This window comes from Stomoxys calcitrans, chromosome 5, assembly GCF_963082655.1.
Source record: "Stomoxys calcitrans chromosome 5, idStoCalc2.1, whole genome shotgun sequence".
Taxonomy (NCBI): Eukaryota; Metazoa; Arthropoda; class Insecta; order Diptera; family Muscidae; genus Stomoxys; species Stomoxys calcitrans.
Window position 1 is genome coordinate 119,976,047 of NC_081556.1, and position 26,354 is coordinate 120,002,400.

At 35.4% G+C, this 26,354-nt stretch overlaps 2 protein-coding genes across 15 annotated transcripts in view; one reads left to right on the forward strand and one right to left on the reverse strand.

The window, feature by feature from the left end:
- The window catches only part of LOC106094039 (molybdopterin synthase catalytic subunit-like), a 515,852-nt gene that overhangs the window by 321,398 nt on the left and 168,100 nt on the right, over positions 1-26,354 (reverse strand). The window contains exon 4 of the mRNA XM_059370219.1: positions 6,963-7,007. The gene's annotated coding sequence lies outside the window, so the exon portion shown is untranslated. The remainder of the gene's footprint in view (positions 1-6,962; positions 7,008-26,354) is intronic.
- LOC106089369 (ELKS/Rab6-interacting/CAST family member 1) overlaps positions 1-26,354 on the forward strand; it is a 289,868-nt gene that overhangs the window by 138,245 nt on the left and 125,269 nt on the right. The window lies entirely within an intron of this gene.

Here is a 26,354-nt window from a genome sequence, read left to right on the forward strand (position 1 = left end):
TTGGTATAATGTTAAGAGCAATAAACACATCAACATTTCCAAACTCGTTTTGTTGTGCACTTGAACATTCATTGAAGCCCTTTCTGACATTCAATAAGTCTTTAAGTGCACAACAAGTGAAAGAGTGTTAAGTTCGGCCGTGCCGAATCTTGGGCACCACCACCATGGAATCTGCAAAAAAATTTATGCAAAATAAATTTAGTGCATAATTTTGTTATACCCGCTACCGAAGGATGGGGTATATTCATTTTGTCATTCCGTTTGCAACACATCGAAATATCTATTTCCGACCCTATTAAGTATATATATTCTTGATCGTCGCAAAAATCTAAAACGATCTAGCCATGTCCGTAACAAGTAAGAGCGTGCTTAGTGCGGCCGGGCCGAATCTTATATACCCTCCACCATGGATCGCATTTGTCGCGTTCTATGCGCAGTATCTCTTTTAAGGCAAACAAAGAATATTGAATAAGAACTGTTATGCTATTGGAGCTATATCAAGTTATAGTCCGATTCGAACCATAAATGAATGATGAACATTTTAGAAATCATTGTCTAATATTTCAGTTCATTCGGATAAGAATTGCGCCTTGCATGGGCTCAAGAAGCAAAATCGGGAGATCGGTTTTTTATGGGAGCTGTATCAAGCTTCCGATCGATTCAGACAATATTAGACACGTATGTTGAAGGTCATGAGAGAAACCGTTGTACAAAATTTCTTCCAATTAGGATGAAAATTAAGAAGTCAAGATCCCAGATCGGTTTATATGGCAGCTATACCAGATTATCAACGGATTTGAATTATACTTAACACAGAAGTTGAAAGTGATACCAAAACACTACGTGCAAAAATTCAGTCAAATCGGACGAGAATTGCGCCCTCTACGGCAGTTATATCCGTCAGACAGACAGACGGACATAGCTAAATCGAATCAGAAAGTGATTCTGAGTCGATCAGTATACTTATCAACGGGTCTATCTCTCTTTCTTCTCGGTGTTACAAACAAATGCACTAAGTTATAATACCCTGTACCACCGCAGTGGTGTAGGGTATACAAATTAGGCATTTTGAAAACTTGTATGCGCTTACATGGCGAGGGTGGCAATTTTCTCTCTCTTGAATATATTTCTTATAGAACTTATTCACCTTAAATCGCATAAATATAACGACTTCCCTTCTGTTAAGAACCTTACTCAGAAGATTGATGCATATGTGAGACATATAAAGCATATCGTCGTATTTTACTTGCCTAGATACAAAAAACATTATCTTCTACCAAGTTTTAGCATTCCCATGCAGTTTTTTTTTGTTGGCACTCATGCACAATTTAATTTAAACTATGCTTAACTCCGATGCGTTATAAGTAGGTATGCCATTTACTCCGTCAACACCTTATTTTCCCTAAAGAGATAGCAGATAGCAGTTTAAAAAAGGCGCTATTCTCTTAAACAAACTCCTGCCACTGCTGCAAACACTCAGCATAACCACATGAGCATGACGAAGTGTTTGTGCCGCTTCACAGAGTCTGCGAAAGTGGGAGAATACAATTACCAGCCAGCTACTACATACTACCACAAAGTTCACAATGAGCTGATTATATTTTAATTTACCGCGCACACACACACACACACACAAACACATCACACACACATAGCAATGCATGTACTCTTGCACAAATTAGATCTAATGCCTAAAGGCATTCACCATGGTGACTAAGCAAGCGAATGAACGAGAATTTCAAACGGAGCTAGCGAAGTGTTCTCATGTCGATGAAGCGAGTTATCTTCTCAGGCTGAAGCTGATATGAAATTCAGCAGCATCCTACACTTGTGCTAGACTCACTCGACTCGCTTGAATGGCATGTTTCCATGTATTTAGGTTCAGTCTAAGTGGGCATAAATGCATGCACCACCACCCACATAGGTGGTATAAACACTGAGAAAAAATTGGAGTTTTAACCAAAGAAACTACGTAATTCTCAGGTTTTCTCAACTAAAAATCCGTTATTCTCAACTTTTCTCAACTAACTCTCTTCTAAAGAAAGATGAATAAAAGAAAGGCATATTATTTGTCGAATTACCTCTTGCAGACATGAAATGGGTCTGTAATTTGACTTTTCCCCAGAATGGGGATGTAAATGTACAAAATACTACATATCGGTAATGCTTTGTAGTACAGCGGAGAGTTAAAGTCGGGTCCTGATGTTGTAAGCTTCCCGATTAGACACCGTACGTGCATTGTATGTAATTTGGATTTGTTTAATAAATCCCAAGGTAATGGGACAAAGAGGGTCAAAATGGTATAAGTTTTGACTAAGAGGTCCAAGCAAAGCGCTCTATTTTGGTAACACAGCCGTCAGACCGGTCTTACAGGTACTAAGACCCCATTAGAGAGGTAAAGTGCTGGTTGTGAGTTAAACAAATATATCGTGAAGAGTGCAGGATCAGTTATAAGTTACACTCTTAAACGAGTGTAGTGATCGAAAGAATACGATGAGGCTCTATGGCAGACAAAGGTCATCGTTGAAATGGGTGTGGGGGAAATTTTTAATTTTTAAAATAAAATAAAATAAAATAAAATAAAATAAAATAATATAAAATAAAATAAAATAAAATAAAATAAAATAAAATAAAATAAAATAAAATAAAATAAAATAAAATAAAATACAATAAAATAAAATAAAATAAAATAAAATAAAATAAAATAAAATAAAATAAAATAAAATAAAATAAAATAAAATAAAATAAAATAAAATAAAATAAAATAAAATAAAATAAAATAAAATAAAATAAAATAAAATAAAATAAAATAAAATAAAATAAAATAAAATAAAATAAAATAAAATAAAATAAAATAAAATAAAATAAAATAAAATAAAATAAAATAAAATAAAATAAAATAAAATAAAATAAAATAAAATAAAATAAAATAAAATAAAATAAAATAAAATAAAATAAAATAAAATAAAATAAAATAAAATAAAATAAAATAAAATAAAATAAAATAAAATAAAATAAAATAAAATAAAATAAAATAAAATAAAATAAAATAAAATAAAATAAAATAAGATAAAATAAAATAAAAACAAATAAAATAAAAACAAATAAAATAAAATCATATAAAATAAAATAAAAAGTAATAAAAAATTAAATAAAATAAAATAAAAACAAATAAAATAAAATAAAAAAAATAAAATAATAAAATAAAAAAATTAAATAAAATAAAATAAAATAAAAACAAATAAAATAAAATAATAAAATAATGTAAAGTAAAAAGAAAAAGTTAAATAAAAATGAAAAACAAGTAAAAGCGTGCTAAGTTCGGCCGGGCCGAATCTTATATACCCTCCACCATGGATCGCATTTGTCGAGTTGTTTTCCCGGCATCTTTTCTTAGGCTAAAAAGGATATAAGAAAAGAGTTGCTCTGCTATTAAAACGATATCAAGATATGGTCCGGTTTGGACCACAATTAAATTATAGGTTGGAGTCCTGTGTAAAATGTCAGCCAATTCGAATAAGAATTGCGCCCTTTGTGGCCTCAAGAAGTAAAATAGAGAGAACGATTTATATGGGATCTGTATCGGGTTATAGACCGATTCAGAACATAATAAACACGTTTGTTGATGGTCATGAGAGGATCCGTCGTACAAAATTTCAGGCATATCGGATAATAATTGCGACCTCTAGGAGTCAAGAAGTCAAGATCCCAGATCGGTTTATATGGCAGCTATATCAGGTTATGAACCGATTTAAACCATACTTGGCACAGTTGTTGGATATCATGACGAAATACTTCGTGCAAAAACTCATTTAAATCGGATAAGAATTGTGCCCTCTAGAGGCTCAAGAAGTCAAGACCCAAGATCGGTTTATATGGCAGCTATATCAGGTTGTGAACCGATTTAAACCATACTTGGCACAGTTGTTGGGTATTATAACAAAACACGTCGTGCGAAATTCCATTCCAATCGGATAAGAATTGTGCCCTCTAGAGGCTCAAGAAGTCAAGACCCAAGATCGGTTTATATGGCAGCTATATCAGGTTATGGACCGATTTGAACCATACTTGGCACAGTTGTTGGATATAATAACAAAACACGTCGTGCAAAATTTCATTCTGATCGGATAAGAATTGCGCACGCTAGAGGCTCAAGAAGTCAAGACCCAAGATCGGTTTATATGGCAGCTATATCAAAACATGGACCGATATGGCCCATTTACAATACCAACCGACCTACACTAATAAGAAGTATTTGTGCAAAATTTCAAGCGGCTAGCTTTACTCCTTCGGAAGTTAGCGTGCTTTCGACAGACAGACGGACGGACGGACGGACAGACGGACGGACATGGCTAGATCGACATAAAATGTCGCGACGATCAAGAATATATATACTTTATGGGGTCTCAGACGAATATTTCGAGTAGTTACAAACAGAATGACGAAATTAGTATACCCCCCATCTTATGGTGGAGGGTATAAAAAAATAAAACACAAAAGAAATTTAAAAAATAAATAAACAAAAATAAAATAAATTCCCTGATGGCTTTAGCAGCTCATGTCTCAGATACTAAATAAATAATAAATAAAAATAAAATAAATAAAAAAAATTAAATAAAATAATTAAAATTAAATAAAATTAAACAAAAATTAAATAAAAAAACAAGTAAAAGGGCGTTAAGTTCGGCCGGACCGAACTTTGAATACCCACCACCTCGGGTATATATGTAAACCACCTTTCATCATAATCCGAAAAGTGAGTGGTCTAATAAGTACAAGTCATTGTTCAAATTTGTAGAACAAAATATTAGTCCTTCTTGGTAGCTATATCCAAATAAAAACCGTTCCGAACCATATAAGGCGCATATGTCGAAAAGCCTAAGAAAAGTCACTGTGTCAAATTTCAGCGAAATCGAATTATAAATGCGCCTTTTATGAGGCCAAGACTTTAAATCGAGACATCGGTGTATATGGCAGCTATATCCAAATCTGGACCGATCTGGACCAAATTGAAGAGGGATGTTGAAGGGCCTATCACCACTCACTGTCCCAAATTTCTATGAAATCGGATAATAATGGGCCCAAAACCTTAAATAAAGAGATCGATCTACATAACAGCAATATCCAAATCCGGACCGATGTGGGCCATATTGCAGAAAATTGTCGGGGTCTAACTTAACTCACTGTCCCAAATTTCGGCGACATCGGACAATAAATGCGGCTTTATCAGCGGTATCAAGCGGATAGTCTCAGGGTGTCTAAGTACATATGATGCTCGAGTTATGACAAGGCGAGTTATTGGCACCTTTAATTAACCAATGGCCATCATGTTTTCGCGGCAATCGGTCCTTTGGACTGGAACAAGCTTGATTACCTTTAGGAGCTAGACGAGGATCGCCACCGCCACATATAGACATGTGGCTGCAACAACAACAACATAACTTTGCTAGGTTTCTGGAGCCTTTCCAAAGTGCTTTCTATATTCCCCAAACAGTAAACAAATTTGCCGAAACATCATTGCCATCGCTTCAGTTAAGGGTTTTGTTTACAAAATTTTTACTTTTCAGGAACAGTGACATGAGATTGAAAAACAACTAGTTAAACATCTGTATACAGGCCTTCGATCACAAAATGAAGCAATCTTTACCTAGGAAAAACCTTTGTTTTAATCTGGAGAACAATTTTACATTGGCTTTTTGTGGAACCTGATCATTGTCATGGTTTTCGCCATTGTTGCATTAGCCTCATACTCAGTTTCCGACACAAGTTTATTCTCTTGAGTTTCATTGGATATCGTAAACAAGTGATAGCTTAAGGACACATCTGGTAAATAAACAATTTTTCTCAAATAACTAAACAATTGCAAAGTGAACTGTTTATGCATAATATGTTTGCAAACATAATAATTTTTCCTCTGAGTGTTTGCCAATGGCTAAGTGGGTGTTTTGTTCTATCTCTTTGTTTTGTTGGTTTTTCTGGTATGATGGCATAAACGTATGTCGGTTCAATGGGTGTATTTATATATGGCAAAGGTCCTGTTTTGCTGTAATTGCATTTGTACTGCTGTTGTCGCATTGGTCCTTTTCTGTGTTGTTTTTACCCAGTTTTTAATTAAATTTTATGTTTGTAATACATTTTGCTTCAAAGTATCCACGTATTCACATGCATACTCAACACACAAATAAAAACAAAAACGCGCGAGCGGAAAGCCAACAAGTACACATGTCCATGGGAACAGTATCTCACTCTTTAATGTTATACGTTTATGGTCTTGGGCGGTAATGTGTGGGTGTACGAATACGTCTATGCGAGTATGTGTTATTGCAAGAGATTCAGTTGTTGCTATTGCCAATGTCGTTGCCATTTTCGAGATATTGAAGGGATTTGTGCGCTTCATTTCATTTCACCTATAGATTTGCAAGCACACTCACAAACACACACACACAATCTGTGGCTATGTGGTCATGGGACCCACTAAATCAGTCAGTCAGCCAACCAACCATACGTACACTACTCAACAACTCAAATACAGATATAAAGTCATAGTCAGTCATGTATGCTCGCATACACACACACACTCCCATACATCTCTTGTGGAAATGGCTTTTGAATAAAAGCGACCCCAAAAAAAAAACCAAAATGTGGTTGTGTATCAAATTGATTCATAAAAATAAAACCAGGTAAAAACCTAGACCTACAAATGCCAAAAAGCAGAGCAACAAACACCCACATCATCATCATCACAAACCATCTTCAAACAACAAATTTTCCCTTTCGTTATTTGCTGGTGTGGTTGTGCATGGTTTGTAATACAAGTGGTTGTAGTCCATAGTGCGAAGAAAACTCGGAGAAGAAGACACGATTGAATAACAAAACAATTAAGAAAAGTTGTTGAGCAGGAAATAGGATAAATAATAAAAGAAAATCAAAAGGCCCATACATAGGTTGTTGCGCATACATACCTCATGATATTAGGGTGGGCTAGATACAGCTGGTTCAGCAGATGGCTAAAAAATATGAAGAAGGAAAAAACAAATTAAACGTAAAAAAGTAGCAAATTAAAAAAAAAATAAAGATATAAAAACTTAAACAAATAAAATCGTCATAACAATTATTAATTAAAATTAAACTTATAATAAAAACAAATAATTTATATGGGAAAAAATATTTTGCAAATTAAGAACAAAAAAAAAATACATTAAGAAAACAATCAAAAATAATTATAAAAAAATTAAAGCGAATTAAAACAAAAAAACAAAAAAAAACAGAAAAATTATGCATCGGGCAATAAACGCCTTAAATCGATAGATCGGCAGATATATCCCAATCAGGACCAATCAGGACCAATCTGGGCCAAATTGAAGAAGGATGTCGGAAGGCCTAACACTACTCACTGACCCTTATATCAGCAAAATCGGATAATAATTATGGCTTTTATGGGCCTAAGACCCTCAATCGGTGGATCGGTCTATATGGCAGCTATATCCAGATCTGCAATGACCAAATTGAAAAAGGATGTCTAAGAGCCTAACACAACTCACTGTCCCAAATTTCAGCAAAATCGGATAATAAATGCGCCTTTTATGGACCCAAAACCTTAAATCGAGAGATCGGTCTATATGGCAACTAGATCCAAATCTGGACCGATCTGGGCCAAATTGAAGAAGGGTGTCGAAGGGACTAACGCAACTCACTGTCCCGAATTTCGGCGACATCGGATAATAAATGCGCCTTTTATGAACCTAAAACTTTAAATCGAGAGATCGGCCTATATGGCATCTATATCCAAATCTGGACCGATCTGGGTCGATCAAATTGAAGAAGGACGTCTAAGGGCTTAACACAACTCACTATCCCAAATTTCAGTAAAATCGGATAATAAAAGTGGCTTTTATGGGCCTAAGACCCAAAATCGGCAGATCGGTCTATATGGCAGCTATCTGGACCAAATCTGGACCGATCTGGGTCAAATTGAAGAAGGATGTCGAAGGGCCTAACACAACTCACTGTCTCATATTTCGGCAAAATCGGAAAATAAATGGGACTTTTATGGGCCTATGACCCTAAATCGGATCGGTCTATATAGCAGCTAGATCCAAATCTGAATCAATCTGAGCCAAAATAAAGAAGGATGTCGAAGGGCCTAACACACTTCATTGTCCCCAATTTCAGCAAAATCAGAAAATAAATGTGGCTTTTTTCGTCCTAAGACCCTAAATCGGCGGATCGGTCTATATGGCAGCTATATCCAAATCTAGACCGATCTAGGCCAAATTAAAGAAGGATATCCAAGGGCCTAACACAACTCACTGACCCAAATTTCAGCAAAATCGAATAATAAATGTGGCTTTTTTAGGCCTAAGACCCCAAATCGGCGAATTGGTCTATATGGGGGTTATATCAAGATATAGTCCGATATAGTCCGATATAGCCTATCATCGAACTTAACCTCCTTATAGGACAAAAAAGAATCTGTGCAAAGTTTCAGCTTAATATCTCTATTTTTAAAGACTGTAGCGTGATTTCAACAGACAGACGGGCAGACGGACATGGCTAGATCGTCTTAGATTTTTACGCTGATCAAGAATATATATACTTTCCAGGTTCGGAAATGAATATTTTGATGTGTTGCAAACGGAATGACAAAATGAATATACCCCCATCCTTAGGTGATGGGTATAAAAATAAGCAAAAGAGTGTGAGATGCCGTATACGTGTTGTGAACACAAATTCAAACTTGTTATTCATACGCACCGATGGTCCGGTGAATACCAGAAAAGTAATAAAATCAAATAAACTATATTCTTAATTTAAAGTAAAATATATTAAAGATAAAAAATAAATAATATATTTCATACATAAAACAATATATTTAAATATATAACAAAAAAAAAATAATAATAATAAAAATCAATTTGTGTTTGTTTGTCGGTTTGTTTGTATGTTTGTTTGTGTGTTCTTTATAGACTCAAAAACGGCCGAACCGATTTTCATGAAATTTTCACTGATTGTGCATAATGATCCCGTGGTGAAAATAGGGTACTAAATTTTTTGATATCTGAAGGGGGCCGGACCCTCCCCCTTACACTTCATCTCGGTAGGGATGGTGCGATTTAAGCGAATTTTTGTGTGCCACCTCACAGTAATCTAAAAAGAAAAATTTGGTATCCAAATTTCGGGTGGGGTACCTAGGGGAGCTGCCCAGACCCAAAGACCACCAAATATATATATATATATATATATATATATATATATATATATATGTATAGACCAATCACGACAATACGGGATTCAAATGAAAGGTTTTTATGAGTAGAAAACGTATCCGATATCCAATTTGGGACCAATTGTTTGGGGTACCACCCTAGGCCCCAAAACACCCCTAAATCGGACATATTTACTGACGGGGCTAGGCCAAATGGGGCTCAAATAAAAGGTTTTTGAGAGTATAAGACGAATCTGATATCCGAATTTTGGACCAAGGGATTCGAAGGGCCGCCCACAACAAAACATCCCCCAAAGAGGAAAAATTTACCGACCCTAGCAATATGGGGCTCAAATGAAAGGTCTTTGGGAGTAGAGCACGAATCTGATATCAACATTCGGGAAAAATGTCTATGGCGCCTCCCACATATAGGGGGTTTTTAGCGCATAATATGAATGTGATATATATTTTCAGGGCCAAGTCACTCAGTGGCCGCCCCATCCCCCCTCCCCCCCATAACGGACCCTTTTGCCGGATATGGAAAAACGGGGCTCAAATGAAAGATATTTGGGAGTACAGCACGAATCTGATATCAACAATCGGGAACAACAGCTCAGGGAGTGTCCCCATCCCATAACAACCCCCAAATAGGACGTATTTGCTCACCATGACAATTGGGGCTCAAAGAAAGTGGAGCTCGAAAGTTTTTAGGTTCAACCCGCCAAATGAAAGGTATTTGTGATCAGAAAACGAATTTGATAACCATTTTTGGGGTCAAGTATTTGGGGGACGCCTTATCCCATAAACCCCATTATGCTGATATTTTTACAGGGCTAAGTGTTTGGGGGACCACTCCACTCCCCAAAACACCCTCAAATCGGATATATTTACCGACCAAGGCAATATTGGGCTGAAATGAAAGACATTGGGGAGAAGAAGAAGAAAGATAAAAAAAACTTAAAAGTCTCTCCTTATGCATATTTTTCTGATATTGATATTTTGATTACAATATTACTTCGAATTTCGATTTTTTCAACCCTAATGTACGCCCACAAGCCAATTTCATCTTTTATTTCTACACACACAAAGAATACATAAGAAATAAGCAAAAAACAAAGAAGCAAAGGATACTATTTGCTTGCCAAAGTTCGTTGCTTCGTTGCCCTACTGCCACAACAAGTAATTGAAGTTAAATGTAAGACTCTCGTTGCTTAATGTGTCACACTATCGATTTCCTGTTTGTTCTCGGTTTTTTGTCTTGTTTCTACTACTCCGTCGATAACCTCATTGTTTATTCGATTTTAAGGGTATGGGCAAATTATATTAGAAATGTTCCATTTTTCTCCATGTCTTCATGTTTCTACTTGTCCTGGACACAAGGTGATGTCCGTCGCTTACACAGAAACTATAAATTACACAAAGGTTCAGCATAAACCTCATTTTAGTGCAATTGCCTTTTGGATGGATCTGAGTGAAGGGATTTCTGTTACGGATGGATTAATTTTGACCTGACACATGCATGGTTTAACTTTGAGCTAACAAAGGAGCATAAGGCCGAAAAAACAAAGCCAATTGTGAGCATAGAGCAGAACCAAATGTCTAACTTAAATTTTTCATCCTTTTGTGTTGCTTTAACATACATTTTTGGGGAAAAAATAAACTGAGCAACAATACCAAAGTGGTAAAAAAATACAATAAAACCGAATAAATTGAAATAAAATAGACTATAATAAAATAAATTAAAATAAAATAAAATAAAATAAAATAAAATAAAATAAAATAAAATAAAATAAAATAAAATAAAATAAAATAAAATAAAATAAAATAAAATAAAATAAAATAAAATAAAATAAAATAAAATAAAATAAAATAAAATAAAATAAAATAAAATAAAATAAAATAAAATGAAATAAAATAAAATAAAATAAAGTAAAATAAAATAAAAAAAAAAAAAAATAAAATAAAATAAAAAAAATTAATAAAATTAATAAAATTAAATTAAATAAAATAAAATAAAATAAAATAAAATAAAATAAAATAAAATAAAATAAAATAAAATAAAATAAAATAAAATAAAATAAAATAAAATAAAATAAAATAAAATAAAATAAAACAAAATAAAATAAAATAAATAAAATAAAATAAAATAAAATAATTCATATAATCTGGTATTCTAGTCGAGCTGAATGACCAGTCGAATGTTCCACAAAAAGGGGGAATTATTAATTGAGTTTTGAAAAAAAGAAATTGACAATTTTTTTTTCGTACAAATCATGGCACGATACCACACTACTGGTGGACGCGTTTCGATTATTGGTTAGATAATCATTTTCAACACCATTGTGGATCATATCCGTCCGTCTGACTGGCCTACCGTTCACATCATACTGTTATTTCTTATGTAGGTAAGATAATTGCATAACGATTATGCTAAATACCCTCCGGGGATGGGTTTGTATGGGAATTATATCAAAGTTCATAACTCATTCGAGTCATACTCGGCGCGAATGCTGGAAGTCGTAACAGAAGTCTTTGTGGCAAATTTCAGCCAAACCGAATGAAAATTGAAGCATCTAGGGGTTCAAGATCGGAGTTGGGTTTATAAGGGGGCTATAGAACAGAACTCTCTGGGATAAATTTCAACAAAACCAAATCCAAATTAGGGCCTCTAGGATTTCAAGAAGTCAATTTCTGGCATCGGTTTATATGGGAACTATAACAGTATAACAGGACCGATTCGGATCATCCGAACAAAACTTTGTTGGTTAAATTCTGCCAAATCGGATGAAAATTGAGGCCTCTCAAAATTTAAGAAGCCAACTCCGGGGATTGGTTTGTAAGAGAACTATATCAGTTAATGGACCGATTCGGATCTTACTCGGCATTTGGAAATCAGAAAACAAGTTTTTGGGACATATTTCAGTCAAGGCCATTTCCGAGTGGGGTAGAATGAACAGAGAATTAGAATTAACGCTCAGAAGACGCAGTGCGGTTTCGTGTCTCACAAGCGATTCACTAACCCGCTACAATCGTCAATATCAATCGACGGTAGAGATATTGAGCAATCAGATGCTCTTAATGTTCTGAGCATGAAGATACAATGTGATATCCTTTGGTCAAAACACATATTCGAAGTGTCGAAAGAAGCATTCAAGTGTTTGGACTTTTTTTTTAAGCGGTGCAAGAAATATTTCACCTCTTCTGATCTTCTCAATATCTATACTACCTACATCAGGCCGAGGATGGAATAAAATTCTCATATATAGGCAGGAGCTTCAAAATCATCCTTGGAGCTACTTGACCGGGTTCAACGGGTAGCGATGGTGTTGATTGGGGACAACTCTATTGAATTTCTTGAACATCGTCGGAATGTGGGTGGCGTTGTATTGCTCTATCGTTATTTTCACGGCGTGTGTTCTAGAGATATTAGTCTTCTTATCCCTGACGTTAGGAAGTTCACCAGGAATACAAGACATGCCAGGAACTCACAACCGTTTGTAATTGATTGGCCAGTCGACCGAATCATGCATTACCGAGAAAATTCATTTTTCACCCCAACCATTTGTATGTGGAATCGACTTCCGGCTAATGTCTTTCCCACCGACATTGAGGGGGTTCTCCCCTCTAACCCTTAACTTTTCTAATTGCCAACGCAATGCACTGCATATATAGAGGGGACATCCCCTGCGTGTTGGTTACGTGAAAAAAGGGGACATTTTTATTCGTTCGACTGCTGTCGTAATTTCCACCGATGGAGGGATAGGCTGATATGGCTATATCGACATAGAATGTCGAGTTGAGAGTTATATTAAGATATAATCCGGTGTTGACCATACCCGACGCGCATATTGGGGTCTTAATACCAAATCATTGCGTTAAATTTCAGCAAAATCGGGGAAAAAATTGACCTTTTATGTGCCATAGACCTTATATAGGGAGATTGGTCTTTATGGGGGCTACATTTAGAATTCACGATATATATTCGTGAGTCTTGCAGAGTCGGAAAAGAATATTTATCCATCGGTGGTGGGTATAAAAACAAAACAAAAATGTGTTGCATAGTTTAATATACTGTCCCAGCACGCCATAAACTTTCATATGCCATGTCTTTAGTCTTGTTTTTAGGCGCATACCAACAATTCAGCACTTTTTCGAGTTTTATCAACAAGTTTAGCCTTTGTTTTCCATTGGGCAAATACCAGGAGATTCAATTTGTTTTTCACATTTATTAAATGGGAAAATGTGTAGGTGCAAAACCCAGATGCTTATATATCTCAAATCATGGTAATAAAATATCCGACGTGTCATCATTTGAGATTGCTCACACCGATTACATTGCCAAAAATATCAAAACACTTTGTGATTGTTTGACTTAATTGCTTATGTATATGAAGTTTTGTCGCCAGGCATGAAAATGAATATCCATGAGAACGTTGTACACAACCATCTATTTATGCATGTGAGCCTTTCTATTGGCTTAATGTATGTATGTATGTTCCCTTAAGTGCTTTCTTGTCATATTCCAATTAATTTGTCACATAATCAATTAAGTCATTCAAAATTTTGGGTGAAACTTAGCATTGTTGACAGTTTTGTGGTGCCTTGACAAGCCTTAGTGATATTTTCGGATAAATAAAATAATTATGGAAATGATGATTACCACCAACTGAAGTAGAATATTTCGCACTTAAGTTAAAGTGTTTTAAAAATAAATTATCCACATTTATGACAATTTTGACAATCGCAAGTTTTAAATAAACTTTGGCACTTAATTTATGGCAATGTAATTTAAACCGTAGAATTTCTAAAATGTTCAACTTATCGAAGCAATATCATAGTGGTTCGTACTGGTAATGGGGTCCATCTCAGAAGTCGGGATCTAACAAACACATCAAGTGCTTTGACAAGAACACACTTGTGGTTGTTATTTGTTGGACTATGGTATTCTTCAAAAAAAAAAAGAAAGTTGCTAATTTTCTAAAGCTGGGCAATATCCTGTTTAAATCTCATAATAAAAATCAAAATAAGCGTAGAAACCACAAAATCTTAATTTGAATAGGAAACATTAGATGTTAACCTTATTAATGACAACAAAATTAACATTTATCATTTGATCTCCTTGTTATACCCAAAACCGTAGCATAGGGGTTATATTCATTTAGTCATTCCGTTTGCAAATAATGGGTCATTATCCCAACCCGGAAATATTTTCTGACTTTTGCAATAAGGAAAATTTGATAGCCAATTTTGAGGCCAATGGCAATATGGGGTTCAAATAAATGATGTATAGTTGTATGAGAATAGGGCACGTTGCTGATATATTTTCAGGGCTTATTGATTGAGGGACCACCCCACTCCCCAAAACACCGCTAAATCGGGCATATTTACCGATCATGTGAATGTTGGGCTGAAATGAAAGAAATTGGGGGGTAGAGCAAGAATTGATACCCACTTTCGGGACCAATTTTAGGGTCGTCAACCCCTTTCCCAAAATTCCCCACAATGAGAAATTTTTTACTGACAATCGCAATATGGGGCCTAAATAAAGGTACTTGCGAGTAGAATACGAATTTGATATCCAAATGTAGGACCAGGTATTTAAGGCATCACCACTTCACCAAAACACCCCCCAAAGGGTACAAAATTTTCGACTATGCCAATATGTGGCTCAAATGAAAGGTATTTCAGATTATAAAACGAATTTGATAACCTATTTTGGGGCCATGTGTTTGGGGGACGCCTCATCGTGTAAACTCCCCTAAACCAATGGCAATATGGGGTTTAAATAAATGGTATTTGAAATAAAAGCACGATGCTGATATTTATTCAGGGCCAAGTGTCTGGGGGACCACCTTACCCCCGAAAACATCCCTAAATCAGATATCATGAGACTATCCGGCTGAAATAAAGTATTTTAAGAATGGAATACACCTTACATCCAGCGCAGCGGAGCGGGCCCGGGGCTGCTAGTCTGCCATAAAGACCAAAAATTTTGTTCTACAAAATTGAATAGTGGCATATATATTATCCAATTTTCACCGGATTGTGACGAAATGGGGTTTACAAATATACCCTAGGTGGTGGGTATACAAAGTTCGGCCCGGTCTAACTTAATGCCCTTTTACTTATTTTTAATTATTGCTCGCTTTTGACGTGCATCCTTTAAATCAAGTTATTATTAAAAAGTAAAATTAAACCGGCATTATTAAATAAGGACCTTGCAACAGGCTTGTTGACATATTTTTACATGAGGCAAAAGAGTTTCTATACGCTTTGCCATAATATCATTAAACTTGTCAATGCACAAAATGAACATTTAAAATTTATTGAAAATTTTGATAATAGGATGCCTATGGGGTTTAAATAGCACATAATAAAATTTACTTTTCAGATTGAAATTGAATTACATAATTGGATAAGTTTAGAAAATCCATAACGAAATTATTAATATAACTTCAATAGCCACCATTGCGTATGAGTACTACATGTGCATTAATATGCATCATACGATCCCCTGTAACTTAATCGATAATAAATGTGTTTAAGGAAATTAAAATTAAATGCTAATAGCATTTGTGAGTGTGTGTTTCAATATAAAGCTAAATTCAAATTATTCACAATAATATGCCAAAGGCTTTAGGACAAATAACATACAATTGAATTTATGCTTCATACTCGTATTAAAAACCAATACGAGTATGACTTACTGTGCCAAATTTCATCGAAATAACCTAATAAATAAAAGCGTTTATGATGCCAAGACCCCAAATCGGGAGATTTACCGAATGGTTGGTATGTTAAACTATAATCTAATCTATACCATACTGGATGGTCTAGATAAGACTGTAAGAAAAAAACGAATAGAGATATCCCCATAATTCCTTTGGAATTTTGCAGATAAATATGCCTAAAAAAAACCAAAAATAGTTATTTTTTTACAAAAATCCTAAAAATATCCATTTCGGGTAAAGATGATTTCAAAATCGTAATCTTTTAGACAATTTTCTGTAGAGGTTATAAATATTGTTTGGTGTAAAAAATTATTTGCATGTGGTTTGGGGGACATATGAAGTAAAAAAAGCATTAGCCCGAATGCGAGTTCTGGATTTGCATTTTGAGAACTCAAGGAGATTTTCCAATATTTTAATAAAAAATTGCCTATTTTGAAGTGTTTATAGTAAGTTGACATATTTTGTGTACATTTCACTTAAAATGCATCTGCACTATGCCCTCTTTACAAAAGAAAAAGAACAAGTTAAGGAATCTATACGACTTTTAATGTTTAATCAACGAAAGTTCCCTTTTGACCAAAAAAATTAAAAAAACTCAGTTTTTAAAACTCAGTTTTTTTAATTTTTTTTTTTTTTTACTTCCAACTGTACAACTTTTAATTGAATTATTAGTTGTGGACACTTTTTGCGGCAAGATCATTGTAAATTTTGCCACGAATCCAAATGAACCATTAAAAGAAAATCGAACCGCAAATATCTTCCAAAATTGCAAAACACGAAGTAGGTCTCGGTCAAAATTCAAAAAAAAAAAAAAATAAGGCGAATATAATCGGTACCAGTAGAGATATTGTAGATCACACTTTTTTGTATGGATTTTTGATCACTATCCAAAAAAATAGAAATCGGACAACAAACAAAGATTTGGCAGCCCCAAAAGATATTCGAAATACGAAGGTGACCAAATTAAGGAGCATGCGAAAAGACGCCCGGATAACTTGAAATTTTTCACACAATCTCGATAAGACCTCAGCTCTAACCACTCCGTGATCTGTTCCGACACGTTTTTATATCCACCACCATAGGATGGAGGTATACTAATCTAGTCATTCCGTTTGATACACCTCGAAATATTCGTCTAAGACCCCATAAGGTATACTCGTATAGCCTCTTGATCGTCCCGACGTTCTGAGTCGATCTAGCCGTCCGACCGTTCATCCGTCCGCCCTTCTGTCGAAATCACGATAGCGGTCGAACGCGTAAAGCTAGCCACTTGAAATTTTGCACAGATACTTAATATTGATGTAGGTCGTTGGGGATAGCAAATGGGCCATATCGGTTAAGATTTAGATATAGCTCCCATATAAACCGATCTCCCGATTTGACTTCTTGAGCCCTTACAAGCCGCAAGTTTTGTCCGATTTGGCTAACATTTGCCACGTAGTGTTCTGTTATGGCTTCCAACAACTCTGCCAAGTCCCGTCTGAATTCATCTATAACCTTATATAGCTCCCATATAAACCGATCTCCTGATTTGACCACTTTATTGGTTGAAATTTTGCATGTAGTGTTCTGTTATGACTTCCATCAACTGTGAGTAGTATGATCGAAATTGGTCTGTAACCTGATATAGCTCCCATATAAACCGATCTCCCGATATGACTTCTTGAGCCCTTGCAATCCGAATTTTTGTCCGATTGACCTAAAATTTCGCATGTGGTGTTCCATTATAACGTCCAACAACTGTGCCAAGTACGGCCCGAATCAGTCTATAACCTGATATCCTGATTCCAACAAGTATGCTAAGTATGGTCCGAATCAGTCTATAACCTGATATAGCTCCCATATAAACCGATTTTCCGATTTGAAATTTTAAGCTCTTACAAGCAGCAATTTTTGTCCAACTTGGCTGAAATTGAGCATGTAGTGTTTTGTTGACTTTTAACATCTGTGCCAAGTATGGTTCAAATAGGTCTATAATCAGATAAAGCTCCCATAGAAACCGATCTCCCGATTTGACTTCTTGAGCCCTTACAATCCGCAATGTTTGCCCGATTTGGCTGCAACTTTGCATGTGGTGTTCCGCTACGACTTCCAATAACTGTGCCAAACACGGTCCAAATCAGTCTATAACCTGATATAGGTCTTATGTAAACCGGTCTTTCGATCATCGTTGTTCGGTTGCTAGAAGCGTTAATTTTGACAGATGTTTGGTACATAGAATAAAATTTTTAGCAGAATCCATGGTAGTGGGTTCCCAAGATTCGGCCCGGCCGAACTTAGCCCGCTTTTACATGTATTATCGATTTTCTCCCACCATGCGTCATGGGGGCTATATCAGGTGATGAACCCATTTTGAGCCATACTTGGCACGGTTGTTGGGAGTCATAACAAAACATCAAGAGCAAACTTTTAGCTTAATCGGATAATAGTTGAGCCCTCTAGAAGCGCAAAAAGAATCATCGGCTTATATGGCCGATGGACCGATTTGGCCCCCTTACAATCTCAACAGACTAACATGAATAAGAAGAATTTAAGTAAAATTTTAAGCGGCTTGCTTCACTACTTCAAAAGTTATAATGCTTTAGACAGATGGACGGACATGACTAAATCGACTTAAAATGTCAAGACGATCAGTAATATAAAAATTTTAGTATAACTACTTCAAATTGGCTGTATCCCCCAAACTAGTGTACCAGAGGGAAATGGGTTTTGATTCGAGACTCCCCATCAAACATCGACATTTCAGTTCGAAAACTTCAAATTGGCTGTTTCTCCTTAACTATACGTTCTAGAGGGAAATTAGCCTTAATTCGTTCGAAGTCTGGTGGCGAGGTGAGTTAACATCGAAGTTGGATATAGAATTTTCGGGCTTTCGTTAAGTGGTCACTAAGCACACTAACTATAGGCTATATAAAGAATCACATAGGAAAACGCCGCATAAAGATTACTACAAAAGCTGCCATGAAGAGCAAAAGGAAAAAGCGATCGGACACTTGCTGTCTTGTTCATGTCTACAGAGACACAAGCTTTCAATTTTGGGTAGGCAAATTTGATTTGACTTGTTTCGATTGACAAACTCTTTCTGCTGTAAAAGCTTAAAAGGCAAACATGAATAGCTAAATCGGGCCCGATCGCCCCCAAAATTCCTATTTTTCGAATAATAACGCGCATGCTTACTTATTATTGTTTCCTAGTTCTAATATGGCAAAGCGCTAGTATCTTTCGGACAGTTCCACCCCCGTGTGGATGTTTCCCCTTTACATGATAGCCGTAAAGCTGCTACTGTAGATGCTCCATTTAAGACTTCTCTTCTACCGCTATCCCTAAAGCCCTATTCAAGCGATCAACTTATTCTCATACAGTTTGTCTGTTCCCAGGGAAGTTCTTATTCACAAGATTTGTTGTTTTATTTCTTGTCAGTACAAAACTCATTGTGGACAGATTATTTTTAAATGGCTAGCTCTTCAAGTTACTTCCGAATCACATTCTGTTATGTCTTTAAACGCCAACCCACACATTTTGAGCTTCATCCGGCCGATCAACATCTACCTAGGGAGCTTCCCTTTCTTGCTTAACCCTCGGAAGCGCAGATTGGTCTGGGCCAGTTTTGATTTTTATGACTTCCCTAGAATTAATTAAGCATTTTTATGAAAAGGGAACTTAATGTACAAGTAAAGTGTTTTAAATTACAAAAGAAAAATTATAAAATTTTGAATTACTTTAAACACTATGGGCGAATGAAATTCATATCCATTGATTTGAGCGTATATTGTCTGGCTGGGCCACAACATACATTTCGCAAATTCTGGTACTTTAAACAGATTTAAAACATTTATTTGTATTTGTTTTAAGCTAAAAACAAAGTTGATTTAATTTAAGAATATAAAGTTTATTCGTTGAAGTATATAATTTATTTTTATTTATTTAGTTTTTAATACCCACCGCTATAGAATGGTGGAAATCACGATAGCGGGCGAACAAATAAAGATATCCACTTGAAATTTTGCACACAGACTTGTCTTTAGTGTAGGTCATTGGGGATTGCGTTATTGATTCAGATTTGGGCCTGATCGTTTCGGATAAAGCCCCACATAAACCGATCTTGCGATTTGACTTCTTGAGCTTCTAGAAGCTGCCGTTATTGCCCAATTTGGCTGAAATTTTGCTCGGAGTGTTCTTTAAGCACTTTTAATAACCTTGCCAAGTGGGGTCGAAATCGCTCATTAACCTGATATAGCTCCTATATAAACTGATCTCTCGATTTGGTATCTTAAGTCCCTGGAAGCCGCAATTGTTACCAGATTTGGGTGAAATTTGTGTATTGTTATGACTACCAACATCCACAATAAGTATTTTTCAAATTGGTCTATAAACAGATATAGATTCCATATCCCAATTAGTCTTCTACGGGCCCTAGAAGCCTCAATTTATGCCGTTTGACAGAATTCTCTGGTTTTCTTAACTATATCTCCATAGTTTCGATTGCTTGTCCTTAATTTTCTTTTTAAACACTTAATTAACATTTTGTAGCTCTTTTAAAGTTTTGTAGCCCTTTCAAAGTTCGCTCAAAAACGTAAAAAAAATGTTCGCCCATACTATGGTTAAGCAAGGGTGGGGTGTAGTGGCTATTTGCTTACTCACTAAGTACGATAGTACATTGTGGCGTATACATGTCGAAGTCCTCATCGTTTATATACATCATACGCTCTGGTGTACTAAATAAGAAAGATTTTAAAATCAAATGAACATATAAACAGAACCACAAAAGAAACAATTGCTTATCAAATATAGCCTAAAACATTAAAGCATTATAAGCCAAAACGCAAGACAGCTAATTGGCAATTTCTGTACGAAAATTGTTAAAACGCGCCAAGATATCCCCCTTGTCCTTTCGGTCCTTGAGAACTTTTCTCTACCAAAAAATAAACTTAAATTAAATTAAACTCACTTCCTTGTGTCCTATAAACAACAGAGACAACAAAAGAGACCAGCCTCCCTTAGGAAATATTTAAAAAAATGTTCGTGTAGGAATTTAAAAAAAAATATGTATAAAAACACAGCACTACACACAGAGCAATATAAGCGCTTCAATGGGAATAAAAACAAAACAAAACAAAAAATGAGAGAAACCTCTTTGGAGTTGACCCAAAACCAAATCTATTTAAGTGTTACAATACACCAAAGTATGGACATTTTTGATTACATTTTACCATCTTACAGTTATTGAATAGGCCACAACATGCAAACAACGAAAGATACAAACACAAAAGCACATCTACACGCATACACACACACCACATGTGTATGTATGTTGTGGGTGCTAGTGAGATGTGTGGAAAATAGAGAAAGGCTTACATAAAAAGTATTTACATACGCTCAAGTGATTTTCGTGGGAAAATATTTTTACCCACAAACAAACAAACATACAAGCAGAGCCAAGCACAGTGTTTGGCAATGTTTAAATCTAATTTATTACTTAAAAGCTTGTTACAAACAAATTAAAAATAAAATAAAAAATATAATAAAAAAATTTAAAAAAAAAAAATATTAAAAAGGTAACAAAAAAACATAAAAAATTATAAAAAATTTATTTTTATACAAAATTTTTTTAGGACAAATTTTTATTTAGTTTTTAGACTGTCTTGAAGACATAGGAAAAAACAGACGTGTAATTGTTGCCTTTTTTCCTTTTTTGTAATGATATTTGTTCTTGATAATATTTCGAAAATCGTCGATTTTCTTCATCAGAGTGGTATGGTGTGTGACTACTTCGTCCGATTTTCCATGAAATCCCTAATGTACACAAAAGCATGCCGAAATTTAGTTTCCAGCCACTGTGTCTGACCACCATTACCCTCCACTTGGTATGGTAGTGGATGGTCAAAGCATCATATGCTTTGCTTCCGTTTCTGTTTAATAAATGTTTTATAAACGCATTGCGTATGTAGGCATCGAAGCATGTGTGTATGCGTTCATTGTACGATAAATGCATGTAAAGCGAATGCCAGGCTTTGTTCACATCCAATGGGGCTTTTGTAAATTGTCTTATAAATAATTTAATGTATTTGGAATTTTTCACACAAAAACAACACCGACTACACTAGAACTTCTTGCAGACCCTAAGAAACCATAGAATTTCTTAAGATTTCTTTAAACCCAGTTGTTGTTGTTGTTAGATCTTCAGCTTGATTTTCATACTTAAGCTGATTTCATGGCACCAACAACCCAACTACAACAACTTTTCTAGAGACATTGTGTCTACTCTTCTTGTTTTTGCTAATATTATGCTGTTGGGCGTGTGTGTGTATGTGTTGTGTGGTGTCAGCATGAAAATTTAATTTTAAATACATAAACTTTAATTAACCCAATAAAAAGATACCAAGATATCAAAAAACACAGAAAACATGTAGGCACAAGAAAGTAGAAGAACTCAGGCCAGGCAACTACAACGGTATATGCATGCAAACACCAAACACACTAATACATGAACTGGTATTCGCCCTCAAACACAAGTTTAGAGTATGTTTATATGTACTCACTTGGCCTAAAGCCGACAAACATAATGCCATAGTATGCCGACAACTAAAGCACAGCACATACTCACTCTTACATTTCCCTAATCCTTGTGCACATTAAATAAAAGTTAATCTTAAAAGGATTTTATAATATCATACCGTAACCACTCAAAAACACATACATACAAAGAGAGAAAAAAGCATCCTTGCCAGTGTTGCCACTGCATGGAACAATAAAAAAAAGTCCTTTGAATTTTTCATAATGGACAAGGTGGGCGGCGCTTCAAAAGTCCAACTACTGTTCAATAGTCAAACGGATCCAAAGTACGGCTTGTTTGTGCATCACAGCCGCACTGAGGACATCTTATGCCTTTGGACATTGTGGCTATCCAAATTGCAGATACCACTGCCGTTGGGCTAACGGAGCTTTCTCTTTGATCATGTGCTGGCTACGAACACTGTGTTATCCTTGATACAATGTCCGATGTTCCACGCAGTGTGGATTACACCCTACCTGAGGCGATGTTTAATAAAAAGGACTGTACAACAATTCTTGTACAAAAGTACTGTACCACTATTTCTGTTAGAACTGATAGGAACTACGATATCCCTGGTAATAGAAGTTACATAGACTTCTGTACGAAAGGTTCCAAACTAGACGACCAGGTGGGTTTTGAGGTGTGCCCTAAAGATCTAGAACTGGTCATATCGAAAAGGTTACTCGACCACAGCAGTTTGTATCAAGCGGAGATCCTTGCAATTAAGGAAATGGTGGATCCTTGCAATTAAGATATTTATGTCAATGTCATAACGACGATTGACATCAATATCTCTCAGACTGCCAAGCAGCCATTAAGTCCCTGGAGAACGTATTTCTGAATACAAAAACCGCCTTCGACTGTCGCAGATCTCTCAACGAGATGGCTAAACAGTTCAAAATTCACCTGTTCTGGGTGCAGGGTCACAGAGATATTCCAGGAAATTGTAAAGCGGACGAGCTTGCGAGTCCCTACACATTTCAGGGATACTGGAATCTGTGGGTATGCCTCTAGCGTCATGTAAGCTAAGTTTTCAGGACTAGGCCCGAAGGTCATCGAATGACAGATGGTCGCAAAAAAGGGGGCTGTGAGCATTCAAAAACTATGTGGCCTAATCTAGACCTGAAGAAGTCTATCGCTTTGCTGTCATTGGCTAGAACAGACGTCTCAGTCAATTTTTCCGTCAGAACAGATGACTATCTAATCGGAACATTAGAAAGTGATCTGTTCTGACGGACAAATTGACCGAGACGTCTGTTCTAGCGAATGACAGCAAAGCGGTAGACTTCTACCGCTACATTGACTGAGACGTCTGTTCTAGCCAGTGACAGCAAAGCGGTAAACCTCTTCAAGTCAAGATTAGGGCACATAGTTTCAGAATGCTCATAGCCACCTCTTTGTGACCATCTATCATGATGACAGACTTAAGGTTGCCAGAAACGACTTTTGCAGAAGCTGTGAGGTGATCGAAGAAGAAGAGACTATAGAACACTTTCTGTGTGTGTCCCGCACTGGCAGTCAGAAGGAGTTCCACTTTAGGTTCTCATTTCTTTGAGAACCTGTCTGATTTAGCGGACGTGAACATTCACAAGTTGTTGGGCTTTTAAAGCGATTTGGATGGTTCAACGGTAGGAACGAGAAGGCATCTTCCTTCTTCTGTTCCTGTGAGTCTGATGGCAGACTGGCACTTAAACCTTACCTAACCTATTTTTATATAAAATTTTGTCAATATTTCTGTCATAGTAAACATATATAGCTTTTTTAAAAAAGTCTTAAAATGGCAACACTTATCCTTGTTCTCAGCAAGAACAAACATACACACACAAAATCCTACATTAGGCGCTGTGTACCATTTTTTTTTTTTTTTTTTTTGGTTTTTTGTAAAGTTTGTGGGCCTTTCTATACTTGTGTGAGTGTAGTAGCAGTAGTGAAAAAAGTGTTTGTTTGAGTACATGTACAAGGTACCTAGATTGAGGATGTCAAAACTCAACTTTTCAACAATAGGGATGCCAACTGTTTGTTATACTTTGGTGTTAGTGTCGACGTAGCTGATGTTTCTGCAGCTCCGATTTTTATTTCTTTCATTTCATTTCATTTCAGTTTTTTTTTTTTTTTTTTGGGGGGGGAGCATTCATTCATGCTTTGGTTCTTTGTCGCAAAAATATTTTCTTTCTTTCTTTGCTGGTTTTGTTGCTATGAGTTCAAGGAAAAATTTTAGTGCTGCCATGATTTTATGCTGTCATCATCGGTTTTGGTTCTTGGTTCTATGTATATCTTGCGAAAAAATCTCATTGCAAATCTGCAAATGAACTCAATGAATGGAATGTGTATGCGTCTCTGAGTGTGTGTGTGTGTATGTCTGTTGTGCGAAAGTCCTTCATGGACTTTCTCTTTTTCTGGTTTTTCTGGTAAAATTGGTCAAATTTCATTCCATTTTCCTAGATTCAGAGCATTTGTGTGTGCGTGTGAATGTGTCACCAAAGTTTTGTTGGTCAACAAAACGTTTAGAGTCTCATTGAGAACAAAAGTAAAGTAGAAATTTTATCAAACAAAAGGCAAAAAACTATCTTGTCAAGCAAGGATATAAAATGTCCAGCTTTTCGCTTCTCAGATGGTGACAACCTTGTCCAAGAGATTTTAATTTCATAAAGCCAACAAAGAAAAAAAATTAAATATTTTTTTTTAACCATTAGAAAGCCTTCGAATTATTTTTCTACATTGAAAGATTTTATTTAATGCCTTCAGCACATTTGGTTGTTGTTTTTATTTCAAAACTTCCTTTGCAGTGGGGAAGTTGTAAAACTTTTATGAACAAATTAAGGCATGTAAATACAATATTTTTATGGTTATGACATGAAGCAGGGACAAATAAAATCTTGGTAATATAAAATTATCAGAATTATCTTTATTTTGAAGAATTTTTTTAGGTTTTTTTTTTTTTTTGCTTGCAACACAACTTCATAAAGGTAGATGTATGTATATACCTATAGCCACAAACCTCCTGTAAGCCATAGAGAAATTCCTGACTTGTTAGAAAGTGATTGTAGCTGAACGAAATTTCATTTGAAGAAGTTGTACATGCCTTTAACACTCAAGGATAACATGAATCGCCAATAACTATGTTGGTTGGTTATAACATGATTTCATCTCAGAAATTCGTGGCAAACTTTGAGATTTCTATGGAATCGTACCAAAGAAAGCGATTTCTGCAATAAAAAGGGTGAAATTGGATTCCTAACGAAACTTATATAGTAGCTGCCTTAACATAAATTCAAAAAAATGATGCATTAACAAAAGCTTAATGAAGGTGTATCATATTTAAAATCTTAAATCCATATTTCTATATGCCAAATGCATGCATTTTTTTGACCGATATAAAAACAACTCAAAACTTACTTTCTTCAGTGCCCTAAAGTGGCATTCTATGTAGAATATTTCTTCCATTGACACCATCATTCTAAAAAAACAATCTTGGGGATAGTATGCAACGAATTTGAATATAAAAATTAGGCAATTTTTTAAAATTGAAGAAATTTTCTACAACTGTTGTACATAGGTTTCATTTCTTCGGTGACTCATAATAAAATTCGAGGAAGAATACTCCTTTTTTTGACACTTTGCTCCTAAGATGAAATATTGTGTGAGTTTTTTGACTAAATTAGAAACATGCTCTGTTACGACCTTGAACAACCGCTATATGTATGGTCCAAGTCGCTCTATAACCTGTCGAAGCTACCATATAAACCCATCTCACAATTTACCATCTTGAGCATCTGGAAGTCGTAATAATTATTCAATTTAGCTAAAAATTTCGTCGCAAGATTCAACCAGGCTAAATTTAACACCCTTAAAGAATTTAAAACAA